General features: G+C 35.6%; 1 long non-coding RNA gene across 1 annotated transcript; it reads right to left on the bottom strand.

Moving 5' to 3' along the window:
- Positions 1 to 881: 881 nt before the first annotated feature.
- LOC107822876 (uncharacterized) lies at positions 882 to 2,773 on the bottom strand. Its single transcript, XR_012699996.1, has 2 exons — positions 1,928 to 2,773; positions 882 to 1,843 (listed from the first exon to the last, which is right to left on the bottom strand). It is a non-coding gene; the product is annotated as an uncharacterized LOC107822876 (long non-coding RNA).
- Positions 2,774 to 10,256: the final 7,483 nt, after the last annotated feature.

Raw genomic sequence — 10,256 nt, 5'->3', positions numbered from 1 at the left:
ACGACCTCTTTGCATATAGAAGCTTTTGTGCGTGTCAAGAAACATCTAAGAGAAAGAAATGACATCTTGTAACAACCCCCAAATCCATTACGAGAAGCACTGTTTAGTTAAAATAATGCATGACAGAAGCAACAAAAAAAATTGTGATAACCTTTAAAGCTAACTTTTCCAATCCAAAATTGACTACAAAGGAAAATCATATACAAAGGAAAATCATATAATTAAGCACCAACTCTCAGTTTTACATAGAACAACCATTAATTATAGTCTATGGATAAAATATTTTATTCTATGCAGCTATATAGAATTAGAATGTAGGACACTGTAAATATGATATAAAAGGGAAAGAATATATATATATATATATATATATATATGTAATCCTCTAGTTGCTTGACAAAACCAATCATACCAGATTAAGTAATGAAAAATCTCAAAGAAAGTTACTGCCCAAAGAGCACCAAACATCAGTACTACGTTCTTAGTTTCTCTAGGTTTATCATCTGGAAATCAACAAAAAATTGTCCATTTTGGTCCAAAAGAAAACCACCAGATAACCAAGAGTAGCCAAACCAGAAAAATTATACTTATAAGACCATATGTATCTATTTTAAGAAAAAGAAACTTACCTCTCGATGCGTCACAAGATGGAGGTTTGATGCATCAGGTATATGTTTGTCACTTTTGTATCTTGGATTCATTTTTCTTTCATGTTTAACTTTTTCTTCAGCAATGAAACCAAAACAGTTAGCGAACATTCTCTGACTCGCTATGGACATTTTTGCATAGAGCATTAAGGCCAGTAACATCCTACCGTAGAATAGTCCATCTATATATAAATGCGAAACTATATTAATTAAAAAAAATTAAGACAATAATCATATTTAAAACGTAGTATTTACATTAATTTAAAAGTTCCTAAATTACACAGGAACGTCTTGATATGTTCCAACTATTCATACTAGCAAAAACTTGAACCTGTCAGCAAGCAAACGTTCTATGAACATGCAAATATTTCACAGCAACAAAAACGTATACTTACCAGCTGCATCAACAATTAGGTCCTATATAAACACTAAGAAATAATAACATATTTCCTCTTACCCAAAAACCCAAAGTTCCCCCACACTTAAACCGAATGAATTACGCCGCGTGAGAGATATTCCCTTCATCTCTTAGTCCTCATCCTCCGAATCAGAAGATTCTTCTGTTAGGACTCCCTTTCCTTTTCCAATGACTTCTCTTAGCCTCTTTGTTTTTTTCTGATGTGGAGTACTTTCATTAATCACAATTGCTTTACCTTTTACATTATGAGTAGGCTAAAAAATACTTTCAAGATTATTAAAAGTAGTAATATCTTCCAGATGTGGCAAATTTTTGAAAATATTACTGCTTTGAGCAGACATTGCATCTGAACCATTCGGAACATCAACTTTAGGTGGTATCCCTGGTTCGAGCATTTCATCAAGTAATGTCTGTTGGGTTTGCAAGACATCGTCTTTACAAAAAAACGAGGAATTGGTGTAGTAGCAGGATCTAATCATCTTATTGGTGGGAAAAGAGGCAAATCATGAAATCCCCAAATTTCACCCATGGTACGCATCACATTAGAAAAATCACAACCAAGAGAAGAATTATACACAGTTCTGCATATTAATATGAAACTCCCTTTCCATTGTTTCTTGCATCCTGTTCATCATCTCTGCTCTATTTTCTTCTGCCTTATCATGCTTTACAGCAAGTTGCGCCATTTTCTGGACCAATTACCTCATAAGTGTTAGTTGTGCATTTGGATATGCTTGCCTTGGCCTTTCTTTTTGCCCCGATTCTCTCCTTGGACCATCTATTTCATCACATCGACTCCAAAAAATTTTAGTAATCATCATAGAAGAAGGTGTGACAACCATTTGGGGGAGTGGATACACACCAAAGTGTCTCAATAAAGCAGTTATTGTTGAAGAAAAGAAAATGCTCCTCGCACTTGGATCATCTACACTTGCCTTGATATTGCTATTGATGATAGTTTCAACATCAAGTGGCAGACAAGTGCATATGGCATGAAGCAGTAGCACTCTGGGTAACAAGACAATAGAATTATTAGTATTTGGCATTAGCCTGTTGGTTATAAAACTTACCCATGGTCTGCTTCTGTACCCAATGTGCTCTCCACTAGGCTTTAACACCCAATTCGCACCACATGGGCATAATTTCCCTTCGACTTCCTCCCAATCTGGTGCAGCTAACAGAAGGTGCATCAACACATTATTGACTGACTCGAGACCAAAAATGTGGTTAATGGTCTCGGGGGAAAAGTTGATTCTTCTTCCCATGATTGAAGATTCATTATTTTCTTGGTTAAGATTCCTATAGAACTCCAAAACTAGCTCCAAGCAGAAATCTCCAGGAGGATGTACAAAAAATTCCCATTTATAGTGCTTGATTATCTCTACTATGGTTTCATCAAAGTCACCATCTTCAGAAAAAATTCCATTTCTTTTTCTTCAATAGGATTTGGACTTTTCTGTCCATTTTCGTGTGAAGCTTTAGGGAATGAATTTTTTTTGTTGGCCATATGGAAATGGTGATAAGAGATTTGCAAAAGAGAAACAAAGAAGAAGATGATTTTTGTGCGTTGTTGTTACTGCTGAATGGGTTAAAGAGGGGAATATGATAAAAGACTAGGGTTGAATATTCTAAATGGTCCTAAGGAGAATACTTTATAAGCTTAAGAAAAAGAATATAATAATACAAAATACTATTAATCTATGATAGATTACAGGAAGTACACATTATGGTCTCTATCCCAAAATTCTTGCATTACTTTACGTATCAGTACTTTCTTCCTTCTTTTAGATATTTTCTTCTTATATTTTTTTTTTTGAAAAATCTATATAAAATATGGTTAATGTAATACCTTGTTTTAGTAAAAGAGCTAGAATCGTTACTTATTATGTGTATATGTGATGATTCAAAAGGTCATCTTATGTTAGAACTCGATTTCGTATTTCGAGGTCTTAAAAACCTCATTTTATCTCTCTTCGATTTGCGTGCGCAATCCGTACGCGTTTCCGGAAAGCTTCTTTGTTGAAAATTGATGAAATAATAATTTTTGGCCTAAAAAGTTGATTTTAGTAGACTCCGGTCAACGTTTTGAGAAAATGGACCCGGACCCGTATTTTGACGGTCCTAGTGGGTTCGTAGTAAAATATGTGTCACGATCCGAATTTTTCACCCTCGGGAGTCGTGATGGCGCCTACTCGTGAAAGTTAGGCAAGGAGAGTATTGGACATTTTATTAGCCTTTTTCCTTAACCTTTTTACATTTACGAGCTAACATGATGATCAACAGCGGAATAATTATGATACACAAAATGCGGAAGACGAAATCTAATAGTTTAACTAAATACTAATACAAAATCCAAAAAACAACTCTACCCAGAATTGGTGTCATAATGTCACGGACCATCTACGAATTCTACAAATAGTAGTCTCAATGAAAAATACAAATCTGTGTCTGAAATACATAAAAACAGAATGGAAAAGATAGAAGGGGACGCCAAGGCCTGCGGATGTCCGTAGGTCTACCTCGGGTCTCTGCTTAAGGCTGTATTGTGGGTCGGGCCCAACCCGAGATCGCCCCGGAACAGCTAGCAAATGGGCCAAATGGGCCGGTCCCTAACGGTCCTAAAAGCCCAATATGGGTCGGTCCTCCCAAAATAGACCGCGAGCCCGAGACCGTTTAGCCCGGGACCGGTAGGCGGGTCTGCACAGGTTCAACCGGGCCAAACGGGCCCAATGGCTATTTTTCAATTTTTTTTTTAAAAGGCCAACGGTTAGAAGTTTAAAACTAGTCGTTGGCCTGCCATTTTAGCCGTTTGGCTTTTTAAAATATAGCCATTTGGCCCCCAAACTTTGTTTTAATCCCAAACCTTTTATAATTACACTTTTTCCCTATTTTTAACTATAAATACCCCTTCATTCTTTCATTTTTACTCACAAATTCATCAATCTCTCTCTAATTTTCTTCTATAATTGCTTACTTTATTATTGCAATTTTGTGAAAAAATGTAAAGTTGGTGAATTGAAGTATTCAAGTCTTCAACGATATTCAATTTTCAGTAAGTTGTTCATCGATTCGGTAAACTTGTTCCAACTCTTAAGTTTTAATATTATAGTTTTGTTTGATTTAGTTTGTATAATTATAATTAATATGGACTTTTCTTTGAAAAAAATATTTGGTAGTAAGTGTAAGGGAAAATTTGAAATTGGTGAATCTAGTCGCCAAGCTACTACTACTCCCCCGGCTCCCGACCCAGACCTGTTACCCGTCCTCCTCCACCTATTATTCTTGATAGTGATAATCTTTGTTTTCAATTTTTCGATAGTCAATTTTGCCATGATGTTGCACCAGGTCAACAATTAAATGATGAAGTTATGAATGCTCTTTATCCTAATCAAACTATCTTTGAAAATGATGAGGAACATGATGATTTAGATGAAACGCAACCGGATTTAGATGATACACCTACTAGTCCTGTTAATAACCCAACTGATAATAATTCAAATGATGTCCCGCCTGACCCTCCTGTAGTAACCCCTACTTTTAATAGACAACCTTCTAAACAGACCGAAACATCTCTTGTTTGGCACTTTTTTACTCAACTAAGAGAACAAAATAAGGCTAAGTGTAAAACTTGTAGGTCTTTGATGGCTCATAAATATACTGGAGACCGTAGCAGTACGGGTACTTTGACTAGACACATAAAGAAACACCCTAGAGATAAAGCTAGATATTTACAAATGAAAGTTGTGCAAGAGGAGAGAAGTGTAGATACTAAGGTTAACCCTAGTATAAGGTCAAATCTAGTTCAACTGAGAATTAACACTGTTATCGGTGGCATTTTATATTATGATCCAAATAAAGATCGTGAAGAATTAGCAAAAATGGTTACTGTTATGTGCTTACCTTATAGTTTTCCTTCTAATCCTCACTTTGTGCATTATATTAGAAGTGTTTTTAATCCTACTTATAAAGGATGGCCTCGCACAATCATAAAGAGCGATATTTATAAATATAAACATGAATATGAATAATATTTGCGCTATTTATTTACTCATATAGATTGTCACATTGCTATTACTACTGATATTGGTAGAAGTGGTAATGACTGTGATTATCTAACTGTTATAAATCATTGGATTGATGAGGACTAGATAATACAAAAGCGTATTATTGCTTATAGAATAATTAATTCACGCCACATAGGTAAGTTTATTGCTAACACAGTTGCAGATATTTGTAGATATTTCTGCATTAGAGATAAAATAATGTCAGTTTCAATGGATAATGCTTCTAATAACACTAATCCTATAGGCTTGCTTACAACCACACTAAAACCTGCATTTAGTAATATTTTCCATGTTAGATGTATTTGTCCTATTTACCATTTAATCATCGATGATGGTATGAAAATTTTAAATGTGGAAATTGAAAAGGTTAAAATGGCTCTTAATTGGCTTTTTTATTCAAACCGTAGAAGTAGACTTAGAGAATATTTTAAAAAATGTGATGAATTTGGCCTTAGAGAAAGAAAGGTTCTTAAACCTTGTCCGACTAGATGGAATTATATGTATGAAAGTTTAGCTGTTGCATATGAATATAGAAACCCAATAAACGCAACATTTAATGCTTGTGTTGGTGGTGATGATGATGATAATGATGATGATGATGAACACCTTACAGATCAGGATTTGACTAATATTAAAATGCTTGTAGACATTTTAGAACAATTTCATGTTGCTACAAATGAATTATCTGGGCAATATTATCCTACTATTTCTAACTGTTTAGTTTATATTGCAGCACTTGCAGATTTGTTTACTCAATTTTCAGAGGGTGGGGTAATTTATCAACTTGCTATTAATTCTATGAAAGATAAGTTTAAAAAATATTTTTTCCCTATCCCCCTATTTTTGGTGTTGCTTCCATGTTAAATCCTACCATGAAATTAGGAGGTCCTCACTTTTGGTACACAAAAATTTATAAGGCTTTATCACTTTCAGATGAGGAATTTGCTACACTTGGAGATGCAAAAGCCTCAATTAAAATAAATGCTCAAACAATTTATAATGCTTATCAACTTGCCTTAGATCATGCTAGATCAAATGTTCCAACTCCTACTTTGTCTAGTTCGCAATCATCTAAAAGAACTGCAGGCCTAAAAGCACTTAGTTCTTGGACGGAGTTCAGAGGTTCTCAAGGTGATAATATTGGTGATAGTTCACAACTAAATGATCTTCAAGTTTATTTGTCGCATGGACTTGAATCAGAGAATCCCGACGGCTCCTTTGATGTTTTGGAATGGTGGAAGGACAAACAAAAATACTATCCGGTTCTTTCAAGGATGGCTCGAGATATTTTAAGTGTTCAAGCTTCAACAGTGGCATCGGAGAGCGCTTTCAGTCAAGCGAGACTTCAAATCGGTGATCATAGAGCGTCTATGAGGGAGAGCTTGGAAGAATCAGAACTCTTCAGAGATTGGATCTGTTTGGAAAGAAGAAATTTTGGACTTGCAAAATCACAACTGGAGATAGACGAAGCTTATGAAGAAATGCTAGCGGAACTTGCGCAGGGTGCTGCTTTTCCCGAAAGCGTTGATGAACAAGCTTCTTTTCCGCCACCACCAACAAAAATTCCTCCGGACCTTGAAGGATTTATGAAATTTGTTAGAGATAAATACATAGACTAATATGTAACTTATATTTTGGCACATCTTCCTTAGTTTTTTTCCTTTTAATGGTGGTATTACTACCTTGTTGTGCTCATTCCATTGGGGGGAGGAAGACTAAGAAAAATATTGCCATTTTTTGTTAATGTCTTCCATTGGGGGGAGGAAGACTAAGAAAGATATTGCCATTTTTCGTAATAGTAAAATATATAAGACATTCCCTTGAATATTTCTTTGCAATTTATTTTGTGTTTAAATTTGATATAGTATATATATTATATATCTAATACATATAAACTCTCTCTTGTAAAGACTTTTAGCTTCTTAGCTTCTTCATTTTGTAAATCAGTTGAAGTAAATAAAGTTTCGAAATTGCTGACATTAAGTGTTATAAGTGCGGAAAATTTTGTCATATTGCTCTAAATTGCAAGCTTCAAAAGCTTAAGAGGCATTTGTTTATTTTATTTTATAGTATTTTAATTACTTCGTTTCTCTCCAGCCATGACTATGTCCGGCTAAACAGATTTATATCTATGTTGAAGATCTAACTTCTCTTGCATATTAACCACGAAAGAGGGCTGTGATCAACAAAAAGCTACTAATGACCTCACTACAACAGTAGATACACTGTATAAACAATAGATATATTGTATACACAGTAAATACACTGTATAAGGGACCCACTTTACTGTAATAGATTCTTTATGTTTTTATTGTTTTCTATAAGTACTAGGACTTGATATCATCAGTGTCCTCTTCTTTAGCAACTGAAGCAAATGTATCACTTTGCTTTTGAGTGGCAAAATACGCCTGCAGATGTCCAACCATTTATGATTATGGTTGGTTTGATAAACTTTCTTCAAAACAATTGATAAAAACGATTGAATAGTCTTTGGCGTTAAATTCTTTTGAACAGACTATTCGTCTATTTAAAAACCTTTATATAAAGTGGTAAGTAAGTTGTTATAAACGAGGGAAAAATACATAATTTAATTATGCAAAGCACAAGTTTCGTAAAACTCTTGAGAAATATTATTTAAATCATCTTTGCTATAAGCGTCGAAAAACCAAGTTTTAAACTGGCTCTATTTATCACTAAAAAATTCTTTTTGAATATATTTTCTTGCTCGAGAACCTGGGCTAAAATCAATTTGGTGTGGAATCATTAAGTATCGTTGGGGTTGAAATCTATTTCGAATGTAGAAGGAATATCCTTATCAGTAACATTATCATTGATCTGAACAATATTTGTTTGAGGGTTAACTTTAACCCTTTCAATAGGCTTATCACTAATTTTAGTAGTGATAGTGTATAACGAGGTTGCACGATTGCGAGCTGGACCATAGACTGGTTCAACAGGAGAAATATGTTGAATAGCAAGTAAGAGTCTATGATTAGAAAACGAATGCCTGTTATAAATAGTAGACTTATCATCGAATTGAATACAAATCCTACCATCCGAATTTTGAGTAACATGCGAAAATTCACTGTTTGACAAGTCATTAGTGATCTGACTTGGGAATATAACCGAATTTAAAGTCCAAGTAGTTGGGAAATTAATTTCTTCCCACTTAATAGGTCTCCTAGTGGTGACCTTAGATCTAGCAAAATTGGTTTCCACCAATATGGTCTGATCCGATCTATCGTATAACTTACATCGAGGATTCAAAGTGGACAATAATTTGAAATAAATCCTATAAGATAAACATATAAGTTCAGAACCAGGCACATAGTTATGACCATGCATTTTCACATTTAAAGTCAAGGCATCAAGAATATTAACATCAGAAAGAGAAAGCTACAAATTGGGTTGAGTATTAAAATATACTGGACCATAGGCCACAGTAGAAATAGTATATATTCTCATTGGTGTTATAACCAAAGAAGTGCTGAAATTCTGCACTGCATGTACTAGTGAGAATAATCTCATAATATATATATATATATAGTTTACAAGAAATTGCCTTAGATAAAAAAAATTCAAAAAAAAAGCTCGGAACACTTAGGCCCGTGGGCCCGGCCCATTTAGCCCGGGACCATGTGGGCTTAGGCCCACAGTAGGCCGGTTCCACCCATCAGGACCGTTTGGCCCGGGACCTCCAAAGCCCGGGACCGTTAGGCCCCGCCGTTTAGCCCATTTAGGCCCGGGCCTGGCCTAGAATACAACCTTATCTCTGCTGGACTGAAGGCAGCAACCTCATTATGGTCCAAATGCTCCAGCACCGGGATCTGCACACAGTGCAGAGTGTAGTATCAGCACAACTGACCCCATGTGCTGGTAAGTGTCGAGCCTAACCTCAGCGAAGTAGTGACGAGGCTAGGACAAGACTACCAAATAAACTTGTGCAGTTATATCATATACAACAAATAATAACGACAGAAACTAGCAGTTAAAGATGGGAAGGGGAAACATGCTCGGGGGAAATATCATGTACGAATAGAAATTCAGTAAAGAAGCATACGGAACACCAAAATTCAACTATAAGCAAGAATAAGGAGAACAATAACAAGTGCACGACATCAGCCTTCGTGCTTTTACTCTCGTTCTCACCATAAGAATCAATATATTCGGCACGACATCACCCTTCATGCTTTTACCTTACATAATCATGGCACGTCATTATCCTTCATGCATTATCACTCATATCATGGCACGACATCCCTTCGTGCTTTTACATTTACAATATCGGCACGACATCACCCTTCGTGCATTAACACTCACTCACAAATATCACGCACGACATCACCCTTCATGCTTTTACACTCTTCCTTACCCAAGCAACAATCACAATGCAATTCTGGTAAGGGAATCAATAAAATCACAATAGAATCCCGGCAAGGGAACAATAGTATAACAATAATATCGCGGAAAGGGAAACAATATCATAAGCAATAACATCCCGGCAAGGGAAACAATATCATATGTAATAACATCCCATCAAGGGAAACAATATCATAAACCTCTCCTCATTTCCATAATCACTTCACAACATAACTCTCAACTTGAGCCAATGTTCTACAATGTTCAATTACCAAGAATACTTCCATAAGCCTTGTTCCATATTGAAAATTATCATATTAAGCATGGACAATACATAACGGAGTCACAACAATAATAGTATAAGACTCACGGGCATGCTTGACACCGATGTATAGATACTCGTCACCACACCTATACGTCGTACTCAACAATTCACACATAGCAAATAAAACGAAGACTCCTATTCTCTCAATCTAAGGTTAGACCAAACACTTACCTCAATGCCACGAACACAATCAAGCCTCAACTACCTCTTTGCCTCGCGATTCCTCTTCCAATTCGCTTGTATCTAGCCACAATTTACTTAATAACATTAATAAATGCTAAATAAACCAATTCTAATGTATGAAAATAGGTTTTCTAGTGATTTCCCCCAAATCAAAAATTGACCTCGGGGCCTCTTGGTCCAATCCCGAAATTTGAACCAAAACCTGATTACCCATTCACCCCCGAGCCTGGATATATAATTAGTTTTGGAATCCGACCTCA

Source organism: Nicotiana tabacum, chromosome 16, assembly GCF_000715075.1.
Source record: "Nicotiana tabacum cultivar K326 chromosome 16, ASM71507v2, whole genome shotgun sequence".
Classification (NCBI taxonomy): Eukaryota; Viridiplantae; Streptophyta; class Magnoliopsida; order Solanales; family Solanaceae; genus Nicotiana; species Nicotiana tabacum.
Note: the sequence above shows the minus strand (reverse complement) of the source record. Positions and strands in the feature narration are given on the sequence as shown.